Source organism: Diplotaxodon limnothrissa, linkage group LG13 (genome assembly GCF_057381915.1).
Source record: "Diplotaxodon limnothrissa isolate DT_005_m linkage group LG13, D_limnothrissa_male_GT1.1, whole genome shotgun sequence".
NCBI lineage: Eukaryota > Metazoa > Chordata > Actinopteri > Cichliformes > Cichlidae > Diplotaxodon > Diplotaxodon limnothrissa.
The window spans coordinates 29,201,679-29,222,261 of NC_140608.1; positions in this window are offsets into that span (position 1 = coordinate 29,201,679).

Here is a 20,583-nt window from a genome sequence, read left to right on the forward strand (position 1 = left end):
TTCTTTCGCCAAGACAGTGCGTTTCTCACTGTTACATGCATTTGAATGGGGAACTCGACCGAAACAAAGTATAGGTTTTCATTATGTGAATAACTTGGAAATCTTAGCTCAAACAGCTGCAAAACCTGTTTGCCCAGCACGGAGACCTTGAGTTCTATAAGATAAAGCCATAAACATGTTTGTTTGAGTCTTCTATCAAAAGTTACAGCTATTTCTATGAAGTTGTACAAAAACGCTTTCTTTCGCCAAGACAGTGCGTTTCTCACTGTTACATGCATTTGAATGGGGAACTCGACCGAAACAAAGTATAAGTTTTCATTATGTGAATAACTTGGAAATCTTAGCTCAAACAGCTGCAAAACCTGTTTGCCCAGCACGGAGACCTTGAGTTCTATAAGATAAAGCCATAAACATGTGTATCCGAGTCTTCTATCAAAAGTTACAGCTATTTCTATGAAGTTGTACAAAAACGCTTTCTTTCGCCAAGACAGTGCGTTTCTCACTGTTACATGCATTTGAATGGGGAACTCGACCGAAACAAAGTATAAGTTTTCATTATGTGAATAACTTGGAAATCTTAGCTCAAACAGCTGCAAAACCTGTTTTCCCAGCACGGAGACCTTGAGTTCTATAAGATAAAGCCATAAACATGTTTGTTTGAGTCTTCTATCAAAAGTTACAGCTATTTCTATGAAGTTGTACAAAAACGCTTTCTTTCGCCAAGACAGTGCGTTTCTCACTGTTACATGCATTTGAATGGGGAACTCGACCGAAACAAAGTATAGGTTTTCATTATGTGAATAACTTGGAAATCTTAGCTCAAACAGCTGCAAAACCTGTTTGCCCAGCACGGAGACCTTGAGTTCTATAAGATAAAGCCATAAACATGTTTGTTTGAGTCTTCTATCAAAAGTTACAGCTATTTCTATGAAGTTGTACAAAAACGCTTTCTTTCGCCAAGACAGTGCGTTTCTCACTGTTACATGCATTTGAATGGGGAACTCGCCCGAAACAAAGTATAAGTTTTCATTATGTGAATAACTTGGAAATCTTAGCTCAAACAGCTGCAAAACCTGTTTGCCCAGCACGGAGACCTTGAGTTCTATAAGATAAAGCCATAAACATGTGTATCCGAGTCTTCTATCAAAAGTTACAGCTATTTCTATGAAGTTGTACAAAAACGCTTTCTTTCGCCAAGACAGTGCGTTTCTCACTGTTACATGCATTTGAATGGGGAACTCGACCGAAACAAAGTATAAGTTTTCATTATGTGAATAACTTGGAAATCTTAGCTCAAACAGCTGCAAAACCTGTTTTCCCAGCACGGAGACCTTGAGTTCTATAAGATAAAGCCATAAACATGTTTGTTTGAGTCTTCTATCAAAAGTTACAGCTATTTCTATGAAGTTGTACAAAAACGCTTTCTTTCGCCAAGACAGTGCGTTTCTCACTGTTACATGCATTTGAATGGGGAACTCGACCGAAACAAAGTATAAGTTTTCATTATGTGAATAACTTGGAAATCTTAGCTCAAACAGCTGCAAAACCTGTTTGCCCAGCACGGAGACCTTGAGTTCTATAAGATAAAGCCATAAACATGTGTATCCGAGTCTTCTATCAAAAGTTACAGCTATTTCTATGAAGTTGTACAAAAACGCTTTCTTTCGCCAAGACAGTGCGTTTCTCACTGTTACATGCATTTGAATGGGGAACTCGACCGAAACAAAGTATAAGTTTTCATTATGTGAATAACTTGGAAATCTTAGCTCAAACAGCTGCAAAACCTGTTTTCCCAGCACGGAGACCTTGAGTTCTATAAGATAAAGCCATAAACATGTTTGTTTGAGTCTTCTATCAAAAGTTACAGCTATTTATATGAAGTTGTACAAAAACGCTTTCTTTCGCCAAGACAGTGCGTTTCTCACTGTTACATGCATTTGAATGGGGAACTCGACCGAAACAAAGTATAGGTTTTCATTATGTGAATAACTTGGAAATCTTAGCTCAAACAGCTGCAAAACCTGTTTGCCCAGCACGGAGACCTTGAGTTCTATAAGATAAAGCCATAAACATGTGTATCCGAGTCTTCTATCAAAAGTTACAGCTATTTCTATGAAGTTGTACAAAAACGCTTTCTTTCGCCAAGACAGTGCGTTTCTCACTGTTACATGCATTTGAATGGGGAACTCGACCGAAACAAAGTATAAGTTTTCATTATGTGAATAACTTGGAAATCTTAGCTCAAACAGCTGCAAAACCTGTTTTCCCAGCACGGAGACCTTGAGTTCTATAAGATAAAGCCATAAACATGTTTGTTTGAGTCTTCTATCAAAAGTTACAGCTATTTATATGAAGTTGTACAAAAACGCTTTCTTTCGCCAAGACAGTGCGTTTCTCACTGTTACATGCATTTGAATGGGGAACTCGACCGAAACAAAGTATAAGTTTTCATTATGTGAATAACTTGGAAATCTTAGCTCAAACAGCTGCAAAACCTGTTTTCCCAGCACGGAGACCTTGAGTTCTATAAGATAAAGCCATAAACATGTTTGTTTGAGTCTTCTATCAAAAGTTACAGCTATTTATATGAAGTTGTACAAAAACGCTTTCTTTCGCCAAGACAGTGCGTTTCTCACTGTTACATGCATTTGAATGGGGAACTCGACCGAAACAAAGTATAGGTTTTCATTATGTGAATAACTTGGAAATCTTAGCTCAAACAGCTGCAAAACCTGTTTGCCCAGCACGGAGACCTTGAGTTCTATAAGATAAAGCCATAAACATGTGTATCCGAGTCTTCTATCAAAAGTTACAGCTATTTCTATGAAGTTGTACAAAAACGCTTTCTTTCGCCAAGACAGTGCGTTTCTCACTGTTACATGCATTTGAATGGGGAACTCGACCGAAACAAAGTATAGGTTTTCATTATGTGAATAACTTGGAAATCTTAGCTCAAACAGCTGCAAAACCTGTTTTCCCAGCACGGAGACCTTGAGTTCTATAAGATAAAGCCATAAACATGTTTGTTTGAGTCTTCTATCAAAAGTTACAGCTATTTATATGAAGTTGTACAAAAACGCTTTCTTTCGCCAAGACAGTGCGTTTCTCACTGTTACATGCATTTGAATGGGGAACTCGACCGAAACAAAGTATAGGTTTTCATTATGTGAATAACTTGGAAATCTTAGCTCAAACAGCTGCAAAACCTGTTTGCCCAGCACGGAGACCTTGAGTTCTATAAGATAAAGCCATAAACATGTGTATCCGAGTCTTCTATCAAAAGTTACAGCTATTTCTATGAAGTTGTACAAAAACGCTTTCTTTCGCCAAGACAGTGCGTTTCTCACTGTTACATGCATTTGAATGGGGAACTCGACCGAAACAAAGTATAAGTTTTCATTATGTGAATAACTTGGAAATCTTAGCTCAAACAGCTGCAAAACCTGTTTGCCCAGCACGGAGACCTTGAGTTCTATAAGATAAAGCCATAAACATGTTTGTTTGAGTCTTCTATCAAAAGTTACAGCTATTTCTATGAAGTTGTACAAAAACGCTTTCTTTCGCCAAGACAGTGCGTTTCTCACTGTTACATGCATTTTGAATGGGGAACTCGACCGAAACAAAGTATAAGTTTTCATTATGTGAATAACTTGGAAATCTTAGCTCAAACAGCTGCAAAACCTGTTTGCCCAGCACGGAGACCTTGAGTTCTATAAGATAAAGCCATAAACATGTTTGTTTGAGTCTTCTATCAAAAGTTACAGCTATTTCTATGAAGTTGTACAAAAACGCTTTCTTTCGCCAAGACAGTGCGTTTCTCACTGTTACATGCATTTGAATGGGGAACTCGACCGAAACAAAGTATAGGTTTTCATTATGTGAATAACTTGGAAATCTTAGCTCAAACAGCTGCAAAACCTGTTTGCCCAGCACGGAGACCTTGAGTTCTATAAGATAAAGCCATAAACATGTGTATCCGAGTCTTCTATCAAAAGTTACAGCTATTTCTATGAAGTTGTACAAAAACGCTTTCTTTCGCCAAGACAGTGCGTTTCTCACTGTTACATGCATTTGAATGGGGAACTCGACCGAAACAAAGTATAAGTTTTCATTATGTGAATAACTTGGAAATCTTAGCTCAAACAGCTGCAAAACCTGTTTGCCCAGCACGGAGACCTTGAGTTCTATAAGATAAAGCCATAAACATGTTTGTTTGAGTCTTCTATCAAAAGTTACAGCTATTTCTATGAAGTTGTACAAAAACGCTTTCTTTCGCCAAGACAGTGCGTTTCTCACTGTTACATGCATTTTGAATGGGGAACTCGACCGAAACAAAGTATAAGTTTTCATTATGTGAATAACTTGGAAATCTTAGCTCAAACAGCTGCAAAACCTGTTTGCCCAGCACGGAGACCTTGAGTTCTATAAGATAAAGCCATAAACATGTTTGTTTGAGTCTTCTATCAAAAGTTACAGCTATTTCTATGAAGTTGTACAAAAACGCTTTCTTTCGCCAAGACAGTGCGTTTCTCACTGTTACATGCATTTGAATGGGGAACTCGACCGAAACAAAGTATAGGTTTTCATTATGTGAATAACTTGGAAATCTTAGCTCAAACAGCTGCAAAACCTGTTTGCCCAGCACGGAGACCTTGAGTTCTATAAGATAAAGCCATAAACATGTGTATCCGAGTCTTCTATCAAAAGTTACAGCTATTTCTATGAAGTTGTACAAAAACGCTTTCTTTCGCCAAGACAGTGCGTTTCTCACTGTTACATGCATTTGAATGGGGAACTCGACCGAAACAAAGTATAAGTTTTCATTATGTGAATAACTTGGAAATCTTAGCTCAAACAGCTGCAAAACCTGTTTTCCCAGCACGGAGACCTTGAGTTCTATAAGATAAAGCCATAAACATGTTTGTTTGAGTCTTCTATCAAAAGTTACAGCTATTTCTATGAAGTTGTACAAAAACGCTTTCTTTCGCCAAGACAGTGCGTTTCTCACTGTTACATGCATTTTGAATGGGGAACTCGACCGAAACAAAGTATAGGTTTTCATTATGTGAATAACTTGGAAATCTTAGCTCAAACAGCTGCAAAACCTGTTTGCCCAGCACGGAGACCTTGAGTTCTATAAGATAAAGCCATAAACATGTGTATCCGAGTCTTCTATCAAAAGTTACAGCTATTTCTATGAAGTTGTACAAAAACTCTTTCTTTCGCCAAGACAGTGCGTTTCTCACTGTTACATGCATTTGAATGGGGAACTCGACCGAAACAAAGTATAAGTTTTCATTATGTGAATAACTTGGAAATCTTAGCTCAAACAGCTGCAAAACCTGTTTGCCCAGCACGGAGACCTTGAGTTCTATAAGATAAAGCCATAAACATGTGTATCCGAGTCTTCTATCAAAAGTTACAGCTATTTCTATGAAGTTGTACAAAAACGCTTTCTTTCGCCAAGACAGTGCGTTTCTCACTGTTACATGCATTTGAATGGGGAACTCGACCGAAACAAAGTATAAGTTTTCATTATGTGAATAACTTGGAAATCTTAGCTCAAACAGCTGCAAAACCTGTTTTCCCAGCACGGAGACCTTGAGTTCTATAAGATAAAGCCATAAACATGTGTATCCGAGTCTTCTATCAAAAGTTACAGCTATTTCTATGAAGTTGTACAAAAACGCTTTCTTTCGCCAAGACAGTGCGTTTCTCACTGTTACATGCATTTGAATGGGGAACTCGACCGAAACAAAGTATAGGTTTTCATTATGTGAATAACTTGGAAATCTTAGCTCAAACAGCTGCAAAACCTGTTTGCCCAGCACGGAGACCTTGAGTTCTATAAGATAAAGCCATAAACATGTGTATCCTAGTCTTCTATCAAAAGTTACAGCTATTCATATGAAGTTGTACAAAAACGCTTTCTTTCGCCAAGACAGTGCGTTTCTCACTGTTACATGCATTTGAATGGGGAACTCGACCGAAACAAAGTATAGGTTTTCATTATGTGAATAACTTGGAAATCTTAGCTCAAACAGCTGCAAAACCTGTTTGCCCAGCACGGAGACCTTGAGTTCTATAAGATAAAGCCATAAACATGTGTATCCGAGTCTTCTATCAAAAGTTACAGCTATTTCTATGAAGTTGTACAAAAACGCTTTCTTTCGCCAAGACAGTGCGTTTCTCACTGTTACATGCATTTGAATGGGGAACTCGACCGAAACAAAGTATAAGTTTTCATTATGTGAATAACTTGGAAATCTTAGCTCAAACAGCTGCAAAACCTGTTTGCCCAGCACGGAGACCTTGAGTTCTATAAGATAAAGCCATAAACATGTGTATCCGAGTCTTCTATCAAAAGTTACAGCTATTTCTATGAAGTTGTACAAAAACGCTTTCTTTCGCCAAGACAGTGCGTTTCTCACTGTTACATGCATTTGAATGGGGAACTCGACCGAAACAAAGTATAAGTTTTCATTATGTGAATAACTTGGAAATCTTAGCTCAAACAGCTGCAAAACCTGTTTGCCCAGCACGGAGACCTTGAGTTCTATAAGATAAAGCCATAAACATGTGTATCCGAGTCTTCTATCAAAAGTTACAGCTATTCATATGAAGTTGTACAAAAACGCTTTCTTTCGCCAAGACAGTGCGTTTCTCACTGTTACATGCATTTGAATGGGGAACTCGACCGAAACAAAGTATAGGTTTTCATTATGTGAATAACTTGGAAATCTTAGCTCAAACAGCTGCAAAACCTGTTTGCCCAGCACGGAGACCTTGAGTTCTATAAGATAAAGCCATAAACATGTGTATCCGAGTCTTCTATCAAAAGTTACAGCTATTTCTATGAAGTTGTACAAAAACGCTTTCTTTCGCCAAGACAGTGCGTTTCTCACTGTTACATGCATTTGAATGGGGAACTCGACCGAAACAAAGTATAAGTTTTCATTATGTGAATAACTTGGAAATCTTAGCTCAAACAGCTGCAAAACCTGTTTGCCCAGCACGGAGACCTTGAGTTCTATAAGATAAAGCCATAAACATGTTTGTTTGAGTCTTCTATCAAAAGTTACAGCTATTTATATGAAGTTGTACAAAAACGCTTTCTTTCGCCAAGACAGTGCGTTTCTCACTGTTACATGCATTTGAATGGGGAACTCGACCGAAACAAAGTATAGGTTTTCATTATGTGAATAACTTGGAAATCTTAGCTCAAACAGCTGCAAAACCTGTTTGCCCAGCACGGAGACCTTGAGTTCTATAAGATAAAGCCATAAACATGTGTATCCGAGTCTTCTATCAAAAGTTACAGCTATTTCTATGAAGTTGTACAAAAACGCTTTCTTTCGCCAAGACAGTGCGTTTCTCACTGTTACATGCATTTTGAATGGGGAACTCGACCGAAAAAAGTATAAGTTTTCATTATGTGAATAACTTGGAAATCTTAGCTCAAACAGCTGCAAAACCTGTTTGCCCAGCACGGAGACCTTGAGTTCTATAAGATAAAGCCATAAACATGTTTGTTTGAGTCTTCTATCAAAAGTTACAGCTATTTATATGAAGTTGTACAAAAACGCTTTCTTTCGCCAAGACAGTGCGTTTCTCACTGTTACATGCATTTTGAATGGGGAACTCGACCGAAACAAAGTATAGGTTTTCATTATGTGAATAACTTGGAAATCTTAGCTCAAACAGCTGCAAAACCTGTTTGCCCAGCACGGAGACCTTGAGTTCTATAAGATAAAGCCATAAACATGTGTATCCGAGTCTTCTATCAAAAGTTACAGCTATTTCTATGAAGTTGTACAAAAACGCTTTCTTTCGCCAAGACAGTGCGTTTCTCACTGTTACATGCATTTTGAATGGGGAACTCGACCGAAACAAAGTATAGGTTTTCATTATGTGAATAACTTGGAAATCTTAGCTCAAACAGCTGCAAAACCTGTTTGCCCAGCACGGAGACCTTGAGTTCTATAAGATAAAGCCATAAACATGTTTGTTTGAGTCTTCTATCAAAAGTTACAGCTATTTCTATGAAGTTGTACAAAAACGCTTTCTTTCGCCAAGACAGTAAGTTTCTCACTGTTACATGCATTTTGAATGGGGAACTCGACCGAAACAAAGTATAGGTTTTCATTATGTGAATAACTTGGAAATCTTAGCTCAAACAGCTGCAAAACCTGTTTGCCCAGCACGGAGACCTTGAGTTCTATAAGATAAAGCCATAAACATGTGTATCCGAGTCTTCTATCAAAAGTTACAGCTATTTCTATGAAGTTGTACAAAAACGCTTTCTTTCGCCAAGACAGTGCGTTTCTCACTGTTACATGCATTTGAATGGGGAACTCGACCGAAACAAAGTATAAGTTTTCATTATGTGAATAACTTGGAAATCTTAGCTCAAACAGCTGCAAAACCTGTTTTCCCAGCACGGAGACCTTGAGTTCTATAAGATAAAGCCATAAACATGTTTGTTTGAGTCTTCTATCAAAAGTTACAGCTATTTCTATGAAGTTGTACAAAAACGCTTTCTTTCGCCAAGACAGTGCGTTTCTCACTGTTACATGCATTTTGAATGGGGAACTCGACCGAAACAAAGTATAGGTTTTCATTATGTGAATAACTTGGAAATCTTAGCTCAAACAGCTGCAAAACCTGATTTCCCAGCACGGAGACCTTGAGTTCTATAAGATAAAGCCATAAACATGTTTGTTTGAGTCTTCTATCAAAAGTTACAGCTATTTCTATGAAGTTGTACAAAAACGCTTTCTTTCGCCAAGACAGTGCGTTTCTCACTGTTACATGCATTTTGAATGGGGAACTCGACCGAAACAAAGTATAGGTTTTCATTATGTGAATAACTTGGAAATCTTAGCTCAAACAGCTGCAAAACCTGTTTGCCCAGCACGGAGACCTTGAGTTCTATAAGATAAAGCCATAAACATGTGTATCCGAGTCTTCTATCAAAAGTTACAGCTATTTCTATGAAGTTGTACAAAAACGCTTTCTTTCGCCAAGACAGTGCGTTTCTCACTGTTACATGCATTTGAATGGGGAACTCGACCGAAACAAAGTATAAGTTTTCATTATGTGAATAACTTGGAAATCTTAGCTCAAACAGCTGCAAAACCTGTTTTCCCAGCACGGGAACTTTGAGTTCTATAAGATAAAGCCATAAACATGTGTATCCGAGTCTTCTATCAAAAGTTACAGCTATTCATATGAAGTTGTACAAAAACGCTTTCTTTCGCCAAGACAGTGCGTTTCTCACTGTTACATGCATTTGAATGGGGAACTCGACCGAAACAAAGTATAGGTTTTCATTATGTGAATAACTTGGAAATCTTAGCTCAAACAGCTGCAAAACCTGTTTTCCCAGCACGGAGACCTTGAGTTCTATAAGATAAAGCCATAAACATGTGTATCCGAGTCTTCTATCAAAAGTTACAGCTATTCATATGAAGTTGTACAAAAACGCTTTCTTTCGCCAAGACAGTGCGTTTCTCACTGTTACATGCATTTGAATGGGGAACTCGACCGAAACAAAGTATAGGTTTTCATTATGTGAATAACTTGGAAATCTTAGCTCAAACAGCTGCAAAACCTGTTTGCCCAGCACGGAGACCTTGAGTTCTATAAGATAAAGCCATAAACATGTTTGTTTGAGTCTTCTATCAAAAGTTACAGCTATTTCTATGAAGTTGTACAAAAACGCTTTCTTTCGCCAAGACAGTGCGTTTCTCACTGTTACATGCATTTGAATGGGGAACTCGACCGAAAGAAAGTATAAGTTTTCATTATGTGAATAACTTGGAAATCTTAGCTCAAACAGCTGCAAAACCTGTTTGCCCAGCACGGAGACCTTGAGTTCTATAAGATAAAGCCATAAACATGTTTGTTTGAGTCTTCTATCAAAAGTTACAGCTATTTCTATGAAGTTGTACAAAAACGCTTTCTTTCGCCAAGACAGTGCGTTTCTCACTGTTACATGCATTTGAATGGGGAACTCGACCGAAACAAAGTATAGGTTTTCATTATGTGAATAACTTGGAAATCTTAGCTCAAACAGCTGCAAAACCTGTTTGCCCAGCACGGAGACCTTGAGTTCTATAAGATAAAGCCATAAACATGTGTATCCTAGTCTTCTATCAAAAGTTACAGCTATTCATATGAAGTTGTACAAAAACGCTTTCTTTCGCCAAGACAGTGTGTTTCTCACTGTTACATGCATTTGAATGGGGAACTCGACCGAAACAAAGTATAGGTTTTCATTATGTGAATAACTTGGAAATCTTAGCTCAAACAGCTGCAAAACCTGTTTGCCCAGCACGGAGACCTTGAGTTCTATAAGATAAAGCCATAAACATGTGTATCCTAGTCTTCTATCAAAAGTTACAGCTATTCATATGAAGTTGTACAAAAACGCTTTCTTTCGCCAAGACAGTGCGTTTCTCACTGTTACATGCATTTGAATGGGGAACTCGACCGAAACAAAGTATAGGTTTTCATTATGTGAATAACTTGGAAATCTTAGCTCAAACAGCTGCAAAACCTGTTTGCCCAGCACGGAGACCTTGAGTTCTATAAGATAAAGCCATAAACATGTGTATCCGAGTCTTCTATCAAAAGTTACAGCTATTTCTATGAAGTTGTACAAAAACGCTTTCTTTCGCCAAGACAGTGCGTTTCTCACTGTTACATGCATTTGAATGGGGAACTCGACCGAAACAAAGTATAAGTTTTCATTATGTGAATAACTTGGAAATCTTAGCTCAAACAGCTGCAAAACCTGTTTGCCCAGCACGGAGACCTTGAGTTCTATAAGATAAAGCCATAAACATGTTTGTTTGAGTCTTCTATCAAAAGTTACAGCTATTTATATGAAGTTGTACAAAAACGCTTTCTTTCGCCAAGACAGTGCGTTTCTCACTGTTACATGCATTTGAATGGGGAACTCGACCGAAACAAAGTATAGGTTTTCATTATGTGAATAACTTGGAAATCTTAGCTCAAACAGCTGCAAAACCTGTTTGCCCAGCACGGAGACCTTGAGTTCTATAAGATAAAGCCATAAACATGTGTATCCGAGTCTTCTATCAAAAGTTACAGCTATTTATATGAAGTTGTACAAAAACGCTTTCTTTCGCCAAGACAGTGCGTTTCTCACTGTTACATGCATTTTGAATGGGGAACTCGACCGAAACAAAGTATAAGTTTTCATTATGTGAATAACTTGGAAATCTTAGCTCAAACAGCTGCAAAACCTGTTTGCCCAGCACGGAGACCTTGAGTTCTATAAGATAAAGCCATAAACATGTTTGTTTGAGTCTTCTATCAAAAGTTACAGCTATTTATATGAAGTTGTACAAAAACGCTTTCTTTCGCCAAGACAGTGCGTTTCTCACTGTTACATGCATTTGAATGGGGAACTCGACCGAAACAAAGTATAGGTTTTCATTATGTGAATAACTTGGAAATCTTAGCTCAAACAGCTGCAAAACCTGTTTGCCCAGCACGGAGACCTTGAGTTCTATAAGATAAAGCCATAAACATGTTTGTTTGAGTCTTCTATCAAAAGTTACAGCTATTTCTATGAAGTTGTACAAAAACGCTTTCTTTCGCCAAGACAGTGCGTTTCTCACTGTTACATGCATTTTGAATGGGGAACTCGACCGAAACAAAGTATAGGTTTTCATTATGTGAATAACTTGGAAATCTTAGCTCAAACAGCTGCAAAACCTGTTTGCCCAGCACGGAGACCTTGAGTTCTATAAGATAAAGCCATAAACATGTGTATCCGAGTCTTCTATCAAAAGTTACAGCTATTTCTATGAAGTTGTACAAAAACGCTTTCTTTCGCCAAGACAGTGCGTTTCTCACTGTTACATGCATTTGAATGGGGAACTCGACCGAAACAAAGTATAAGTTTTCATTATGTGAATAACTTGGAAATCTTAGCTCAAACAGCTGCAAAACCTGTTTGCCCAGCACGGAGACCTTGAGTTCTATAAGATAAAGCCATAAACATGTTTGTTTGAGTCTTCTATCAAAAGTTACAGCTATTTCTATGAAGTTGTACAAAAACGCTTTCTTTCGCCAAGACAGTGCGTTTCTCACTGTTACATGCATTTGAATGGGGAACTCGACCGAAACAAAGTATAAGTTTTCATTATGTGAATAACTTGGAAATCTTAGCTCAAACAGCTGCAAAACCTGTTTGCCCAGCACGGAGACCTTGAGTTCTATAAGATAAAGCCATAAACATGTGTATCCGAGTCTTCTATCAAAAGTTACAGCTATTTCTATGAAGTTGTACAAAAACGCTTTCTTTCGCCAAGACAGTGCGTTTCTCACTGTTACATGCATTTGAATGGGGAACTCGACCGAAACAAAGTATAAGTTTTCATTATGTGAATAACTTGGAAATCTTAGCTCAAACAGCTGCAAAACCTGTTTGCCCAGCACGGAGACCTTGAGTTCTATAAGATAAAGCCATAAACATGTGTATCCGAGTCTTCTATCAAAAGTTACAGCTATTCATATGAAGTTGTACAAAAACGCTTTCTTTCGCCAAGACAGTGCGTTTCTCACTGTTACATGCATTTGAATGGGGAACTCGACCGAAACAAAGTATAGGTTTTCATTATGTGAATAACTTGGAAATCTTAGCTCAAACAGCTGCAAAACCTGTTTGCCCAGCACGGAGACCTTGAGTTCTATAAGATAAAGCCATAAACATGTGTATCCGAGTCTTCTATCAAAAGTTACAGCTATTTCTATGAAGTTGTACAAAAACGCTTTCTTTCGCCAAGACAGTGCGTTTCTCACTGTTACATGCATTTGAATGGGGAACTCGACCGAAACAAAGTATAAGTTTTCATTATGTGAATAACTTGGAAATCTTAGCTCAAACAGCTGCAAAACCTGTTTGCCCAGCACGGAGACCTTGAGTTCTATAAGATAAAGCCATAAACATGTTTGTTTGAGTCTTCTATCAAAAGTTACAGCTATTTATATGAAGTTGTACAAAAACGCTTTCTTTCGCCAAGACAGTGCGTTTCTCACTGTTACATGCATTTGAATGGGGAACTCGACCGAAACAAAGTATAGGTTTTCATTATGTGAATAACTTGGAAATCTTAGCTCAAACAGCTGCAAAACCTGTTTGCCCAGCACGGAGACCTTGAGTTCTATAAGATAAAGCCATAAACATGTGTATCCGAGTCTTCTATCAAAAGTTACAGCTATTTCTATGAAGTTGTACAAAAACGCTTTCTTTCGCCAAGACAGTGCGTTTCTCACTGTTACATGCATTTTGAATGGGGAACTCGACCGAAACAAAGTATAAGTTTTCATTATGTGAATAACTTGGAAATCTTAGCTCAAACAGCTGCAAAACCTGTTTGCCCAGCACGGAGACCTTGAGTTCTATAAGATAAAGCCATAAACATGTTTGTTTGAGTCTTCTATCAAAAGTTACAGCTATTTATATGAAGTTGTACAAAAACGCTTTCTTTCGCCAAGACAGTGCGTTTCTCACTGTTACATGCATTTTGAATGGGGAACTCGACCGAAACAAAGTATAGGTTTTCATTATGTGAATAACTTGGAAATCTTAGCTCAAACAGCTGCAAAACCTGTTTGCCCAGCACGGAGACCTTGAGTTCTATAAGATAAAGCCATAAACATGTGTATCCGAGTCTTCTATCAAAAGTTACAGCTATTTCTATGAAGTTGTACAAAAACGCTTTCTTTCGCCAAGACAGTGCGTTTCTCACTGTTACATGCATTTTGAATGGGGAACTCGACCGAAACAAAGTATAGGTTTTCATTATGTGAATAACTTGGAAATCTTAGCTCAAACAGCTGCAAAACCTGTTTGCCCAGCACGGAGACCTTGAGTTCTATAAGATAAAGCCATAAACATGTTTGTTTGAGTCTTCTATCAAAAGTTACAGCTATTTCTATGAAGTTGTACAAAAACGCTTTCTTTCGCCAAGACAGTAAGTTTCTCACTGTTACATGCATTTTGAATGGGGAACTCGACCGAAACAAAGTATAGGTTTTCATTATGTGAATAACTTGGAAATCTTAGCTCAAACAGCTGCAAAACCTGTTTGCCCAGCACGGAGACCTTGAGTTCTATAAGATAAAGCCATAAACATGTGTATCCGAGTCTTCTATCAAAAGTTACAGCTATTTCTATGAAGTTGTACAAAAACGCTTTCTTTCGCCAAGACAGTGCGTTTCTCACTGTTACATGCATTTGAATGGGGAACTCGACCGAAACAAAGTATAAGTTTTCATTATGTGAATAACTTGGAAATCTTAGCTCAAACAGCTGCAAAACCTGTTTGCCCAGCACGGAGACCTTGAGTTCTATAAGATAAAGCCATAAACATGTTTGTTTGAGTCTTCTATCAAAAGTTACAGCTATTTCTATGAAGTTGTACAAAAATGCTTTCTTTCGCCAAGACAGTGCGTTTCTCACTGTTACATGCATTTGAATGGGGAACTCGACCGAAACAAAGTATAGGTTTTCATTATGTGAATAACTTGGAAATCTTAGCTCAAACAGCTGCAAAACCTGTTTGCCCAGCACGGAGACCTTGAGTTCTATAAGATAAAGCCATAAACATGTGTATCCGAGTCTTCTATCAAAAGTTACAGCTATTTCTATGAAGTTGTACAAAAACGCTTTCTTTCGCCAAGACAGTGCGTTTCTCACTGTTACATGCATTTGAATGGGGAACTCGACCGAAACAAAGTATAAGTTTTCATTATGTGAATAACTTGGAAATCTTAGCTCAAACAGCTGCAAAACCTGTTTGCCCAGCACGGAGACCTTGAGTTCTATAAGATAAAGCCATAAACATGTTTGTTTGAGTCTTCTATCAAAAGTTACAGCTATTTCTATGAAGTTGTACAAAAACGCTTTCTTTCGCCAAGACAGTGCGTTTCTCACTGTTACATGCATTTGAATGGGGAACTCGACCGAAACAAAGTATAGGTTTTCATTATGTGAATAACTTGGAAATCTTAGCTCAAACAGCTGCAAAACCTGTTTTCCCAGCACGGAGACCTTGAGTTCTATAAGATAAAGCCATAAACATGTTTGTTTGAGTCTTCTATCAAAAGTTACAGCTATTTATATGAAGTTGTACAAAAACGCTTTCTTTCGCCAAGACAGTGCGTTTCTCACTGTTACATGCATTTGAATGGGGAACTCGACCGAAACAAAGTATAGGTTTTCATTATGTGAATAACTTGGAAATCTTAGCTCAAACAGCTGCAAAACCTGTTTGCCCAGCACGGAGACCTTGAGTTCTATAAGATAAAGCCATAAACATGTATATCCGAGTCTTCTATCAAAAGTTACAGCTATTTCTATGAAGTTGTACAAAAACGCTTTCTTTCGCCAAGACAGTGCGTTTCTCACTGTTACATGCATTTGAATGGGGAACTCGACCGAAACAAAGTATAAGTTTTCATTATGTGAATAACTTGGAAATCTTAGCTCAAACAGCTGCAAAACCTGTTTTCCCAGCACGGAGACCTTGAGTTCTATAAGATAAAGCCATAAACATGTTTGTTTGAGTCTTCTATCAAAAGTTACAGCTATTTCTATGAAGTTGTACAAAAACGCTTTCTTTCGCCAAGACAGTGCGTTTCTCACTGTTACATGCATTTTGAATGGGGAACTCGACCGAAACAAAGTATAGGTTTTCATTATGTGAATAACTTGGAAATCTTAGCTCAAACAGCTGCAAAACCTGATTTCCCAGCACGGAGACCTTGAGTTCTATAAGATAAAGCCATAAACATGTTTGTTTGAGTCTTCTATCAAAAGTTACAGCTATTTCTATGAAGTTGTACAAAAACGCTTTCTTTCGCCAAGACAGTGCGTTTCTCACTGTTACATGCATTTTGAATGGGGAACTCGACCGAAACAAAGTATAGGTTTTCATTATGTGAATAACTTGGAAATCTTAGCTCAAACAGCTGCAAAACCTGTTTGCCCAGCACGGAGACCTTGAGTTCTATAAGATAAAGCCATAAACATGTGTATCCGAGTCTTCTATCAAAAGTTACAGCTATTTCTATGAAGTTGTACAAAAACGCTTTCTTTCGCCAAGACAGTGCGTTTCTCACTGTTACATGCATTTGAATGGGGAACTCGACCGAAACAAAGTATAAGTTTTCATTATGTGAATAACTTGGAAATCTTAGCTCAAACAGCTGCAAAACCTGTTTTCCCAGCACGGGAACTTTGAGTTCTATAAGATAAAGCCATAAACATGTGTATCCTAGTCTTCTATCAAAAGTTACAGCTATTCATATGAAGTTGTACAAAAACGCTTTCTTTCGCCAAGACAGTGCGTTTCTCACTGTTACATGCATTTGAATGGGGAACTCGACCGAAACAAAGTATAGGTTTTCATTATGTGAATAACTTGGAAATCTTAGCTCAAACAGCTGCAAAACCTGTTTTCCCAGCACGGAGACCTTGAGTTCTATAAGATAAAGCCATAAACATGTGTATCCGAGTCTTCTATCAAAAGTTACAGCTATTCATATGAAGTTGTACAAAAACGCTTTCTTTCGCCAAGACAGTGCGTTTCTCACTGTTACATGCATTTGAATGGGGAACTCGACCGAAACAAAGTATAGGTTTTCATTATGTGAATAACTTGGAAATCTTAGCTCAAACAGCTGCAAAACCTGTTTGCCCAGCACGGAGACCTTGAGTTCTATAAGATAAAGCCATAAACATGTTTGTTTGAGTCTTCTATCAAAAGTTACAGCTATTTCTATGAAGTTGTACAAAAACGCTTTCTTTCGCCAAGACAGTGCGTTTCTCACTGTTACATGCATTTGAATGGGGAACTCGACCGAAACAAAGTATAAGTTTTCATTATGTGAATAACTTGGAAATCTTAGCTCAAACAGCTGCAAAACCTGTTTGCCCAGCACGGAGACCTTGAGTTCTATAAGATAAAGCCATAAACATGTTTGTTTGAGTCTTCTATCAAAAGTTACAGCTATTTATATGAAGTTGTACAAAAACGCTTTCTTTCGCCAAGACAGTGCGTTTCTCACTGTTACATGCATTTGAATGGGGAACTCGACCGAAACAAAGTATAGGTTTTCATTATGTGAATAACTTGGAAATCTTAGCTCAAACAGCTGCAAAACCTGTTTGCCCAGCACGGAGACCTTGAGTTCTATAAGATAAAGCCATAAACATGTGTATCCGAGTCTTCTATCAAAAGTTACAGCTATTTCTATGAAGTTGTACAAAAACGCTTTCTTTCGCCAAGACAGTGCGTTTCTCACTGTTACATGCATTTGAATGGGGAACTCGACCGAAACAAAGTATAAGTTTTCATTATGTGAATAACTTGGAAATCTTAGCTCAAACAGCTGCAAAACCTGTTTGCCCAGCACGGAGACCTTGAGTTCTATAAGATAAAGCCATAAACATGTGTATCCGAGTCTTCTATCAAAAGTTACAGCTATTTCTATGAAGTTGTACAAAAACGCTTTCTTTCGCCAAGACAGTGCGTTTCTCACTGTTACATGCATTTGAATGGGGAACTCGACCGAAACAAAGTATAAGTTTTCATTATGTGAATAACTTGGAAATCTTAGCTCAAACAGCTGCAAAACCTGTTTGCCCAGCACGGAGACCTTGAGTTCTATAAGATAAAGCCATAAACATGTGTATCCGAGTCTTCTATCAAAAGTTACAGCTATTTCTATGAAGTTGTACAAAAACGCTTTCTTTCGCCAAGACAGTGCGTTTCTCACTGTTACATGCATTTGAATGGGGAACTCGACCGAAACAAAGTATAAGTTTTCATTATGTGAATAACTTGGAAATCTTAGCTCAAACAGCTGCAAAACCTGTTTTCCCAGCACGGAGACCTTGAGTTCTATAAGATAAAGCCATAAACATGTTTGTTTGAGTCTTCTATCAAAAGTTACAGCTATTTCTATGAAGTTGTACAAAAACGCTTTCTTTCGCCAAGACAGTGCGTTTCTCACTGTTACATGCATTTGAATGGGGAACTCGACCGAAACAAAGTATAGGTTTTCATTATGTGAATAACTTGGAAATCTTAGCTCAAACAGCTGCAAAACCTGTTTGCCCAGCACGGAGACCTTGAGTTCTATAAGATAAAGCCATAAACATGTGTATCCTAGTCTTCTATCAAAAGTTACAGCTATTCATATGAAGTTGTACAAAAACGCTTTCTTTCGCCAAGACAGTGCGTTTCTCACTGTTACATGCATTTGAATGGGGAACTCGACCGAAACAAAGTATAGGTTTTCATTATGTGAATAACTTGGAAATCTTAGCTCAAACAGCTGCAAAACCTGTTTGCCCAGCACGGAGACCTTGAGTTCTATAAGATAAAGCCATAAACATGTGTATCCTAGTCTTCTATCAAAAGTTACAGCTATTCATATGAAGTTGTACAAAAACGCTTTCTTTCGCCAAGACAGTGCGTTTCTCACTGTTACATGCATTTGAATGGGGAACTCGACCGAAACAAAGTATAGGTTTTCATTATGTGAATAACTTGGAAATCTTAGCTCAAACAGCTGCAAAACCTGTTTGCCCAGCACGGAGACCTTGAGTTCTATAAGATAAAGCCATAAACATGTGTATCCGAGTCTTCTATCAAAAGTTACAGCTATTTCTATGAAGTTGTACAAAAACGCTTTCTTTCGCCAAGACAGTGCGTTTCTCACTGTTACATGCATTTGAATGGGGAACTCGACCGAAACAAAGTATAAGTTTTCATTATGTGAATAACTTGGAAATCTTAGCTCAAACAGCTGCAAAACCTGTTTGCCCAGCACGGAGACCTTGAGTTCTATAAGATAAAGCCATAAACATGTGTATCCGAGTCTTCTATCAAAAGTTACAGCTATTTCTATGAAGTTGTACAAAAACGCTTTCTTTCGCCAAGACAGTGCGTTTCTCACTGTTACATGCATTTGAATGGGGAACTCGACCGAAACAAAGTATAAGTTTTCATTATGTGAATAACTTGGAAATCTTAGCTCAAACAGCTGCAAAACCTGTTTGCCCAGCACGGAGACCTTGAGTTCTATAAGATAAAGCCATAAACATGTGTATCCGAGTCTTCTATCAAAAGTTACAGCTATTCATATGAAGTTGTACAAAAACGCTTTCTTTCGCCAAGACAGTGCGTTTCTCACTGTTACATGCATTTGAATGGGGAACTCGACCGAAACAAAGTATAGGTTTTCATTATGTGAATAACTTGGAAATCTTAGCTCAAACAGCTGCAAAACCTGTTTGCCCAGCACGGAGACCTTGAGTTCTATAAGATAAAGCCATAAACATGTGTATCCGAGTCTTCTATCAAAAGTTACAGCTATTTCTATGAAGTTGTACAAAAACGCTTTCTTTCGCCAAGACAGTGCGTTTCTCACTGTTACATGCATTTTGAATGGGGAACTCGACCGAAACAAAGTATAGGTTTTCATTATGTGAATAACTTGGAAATCTTAGCTCAAACAGCTGCAAAACCTGTTTTCCCAGCACGGAGACCTTGAGTTCTATAAGATAAAGCCATAAACATGTTTGTTTGAGTCTTCTATCAAAAGTTACAGCTATTTATATGAAGTTGTACAAAAACGCTTTCTTTCGCCAAGACAGTGCGTTTCTCACTGTTACATGCATTTGAATGGGGAACTCGACCGAAACAAAGTATAGGTTTTCATTATGTGAATAACTTGGAAATCTTAGCTCAAACAGCTGCAAAACCTGTTTGCCCAGCACGGAGACCTTGAGTTCTATAAGATAAAGCCATAAACATGTGTATCCGAGTCTTCTATCAAAAGTTACAGCTATTTCTATGAAGTTGTACAAAAACGCTTTCTTTCGCCAAGACAGTGCGTTTCTCACTGTTACATGCATTTGAATGGGGAACTCGACCGAAACAAAGTATAAGTTTTCATTATGTGAATAACTTGGAAATCTTAGCTCAAACAGCTGCAAAACCTGTTTGCCCAGCACGGAGACCTTGAGTTCTATAAGATAAAGCCATAAACATGTTTGTTTGAGTCTTCTATCAAAAGTTACAGCTATTTATATGAAGTTGTACAAAAACGCTTTCTTTCGCCAAGACAGTGCGTTTCTCACTGTTACATGCATTTGAATGGGGAACTCGACCGAAACAAAGTATAGGTTTTCATTATGTGAATAACTTGGAAATCTTAGCTCAAACAGCTGCAAAACCTGTTTGCCCAGCACGGAGACCTTGAGTTCTATAAGATAAAGCCATAAACATGTGTATCCGAGTCTTCTATCAAAAGTTACAGCTATTTCTATGAAGTTGTACAAAAACGCTTTCTTTCGCCAAGACAGTGCGTTTCTCACTGTTACATGCATTTTGAATGGGGAACTCGACCGAAACAAAGTATAAGTTTTCATTATGTGAATAACTTGGAAATCTTAGCTCAAACAGCTGCAAAACCTGTTTGCCCAGCACGGAGACCTTGAGTTCTATAAGATAAAGCCATAAACATGTTTGT